Below are 1,627 nucleotides of genomic sequence, written 5' to 3'. Positions count from 1 at the left end.
TATTACAATTTATAAATATAAAATAAAATTACAGTTTTCTCTTTTTTGGATGTTGGCAAGTGTCTAGGTGAATATTAATTTTTCAGATCTATGATCATGATACTGTGAGTGGATTATGTGAGTGTGTCACATCACTAACAAATGAATGTTAATATTGAATTGCAAAGTTTTAAAACAATCCATAATTTTTTTATAATTGAAAATGTATCCAGGTCCTTGGAGGATTGGAAAATACTTTTTCCACCATATAAGCTTCCTTCTCATTGTATTAAAAATCTTAGAGTCTAAGCTTCTAGGTGAAGAATAGAAGTCTTTCTAAGTTCCTTTCTTTTTCATATAGTTTTAAATTTTCTTGGACATTAAGGCTTTGTTTGGTAGGAAGGAAAGAAATAGAAAAGAAAGAAATAGAAAGAAAAGAAAAGAAAGAAAAAAAATTGAGTGAAATTTTATTTTCCTTAGATATGTTTGGATGAAAGAAAAATGAGGAAAAAAATAATATATAATGTTATGAAAAGATAATTTTATCCTTAAATATTTTAAAATATATTAAAAAATAGAGAAATAAATCACCACCTCTCAATTCTTTTTCCAAAACATTAATAATTATTATTCAAAAAGCTTATTTTTTTTATATAAATTATTCTTTTGTTTTCTTTTGTGTGGGTTTATAAATTTTACCTTTTTATGATATGTGAAAGTTTGTAGGTGTGTAAAAATAAGTTAATGTATTTATAGGGTGCAATTGTATTCACTGGTTTATTGTTTTTTTTTTTTTTCTGGTTTTCTGATTTTATGGTATTTTATCTTCTTGATTATTTACTTTCTAAATACATATTTTGTTTACCTCTCTTATGAAATAAAATTAATAAGAAACTTATGGTTATTTGTTTCTTTCTTTTATTTATTTCTTTTTTCGTTGTCTGGATCTTTTTTTCCTTTTGTTTTCTTGGGTATTAAATTAAATAATTAATAAGTGTTCTTGTTCTGTCTTTTTTTTTCACCATTTACTTTAGATTGAAACTATTTATCTCTTATATTTTTAACTGTTGAATTATGCCTTTTTATGCATTCAATTTCGAAAAACTATTGTGTTAAAACACTGAACAATTATTTAAAAATCTGTATGGTATAATTTCAACCGCTAGATTCTTTTATTTTATTCTTTGTTGTTTCTCTGATCTTTTGATTTTTATTTTCGTGGGTACTTATTTTATCAATGCATATTTTGTTTCCCTCTATTCTGACGTGTTATGAGTGATAGGCGTGATGGATGACGATTTGTTTTTGATGATCCGCTCTGGTTTTGCAGTGACAACAATGCTAGAACTAGGTATGACTCTTCATTCATATTACTCTGTTTTTTGTTATTTTTCATTTTATTTTTCACTTCTGTGCCTTATTATTTATATAGAGGTGTGCATCACTTGATTTTTATTTGAAACCCGTTTAAAATACTTTCTCACTTTAGGAGGTCTTGGTTTTTTATTTTTTTGAAATAGGCCAATAAGATTATAATAGATTAAGTCCTTTAAGTTATTGTGGAACTAATGAAAATTAAATGTGATTATTATGTTGAAATTATGCCATTTAAATATTTTTTTTAGTTTAGAGAATGTATCCATTCCTG

Source organism: Arachis ipaensis, chromosome B05 (assembly GCF_000816755.2).
Source record: "Arachis ipaensis cultivar K30076 chromosome B05, Araip1.1, whole genome shotgun sequence".
Taxonomy (NCBI): Eukaryota; Viridiplantae; Streptophyta; class Magnoliopsida; order Fabales; family Fabaceae; genus Arachis; species Arachis ipaensis.
Note: the sequence above shows the minus strand (reverse complement) of the source record.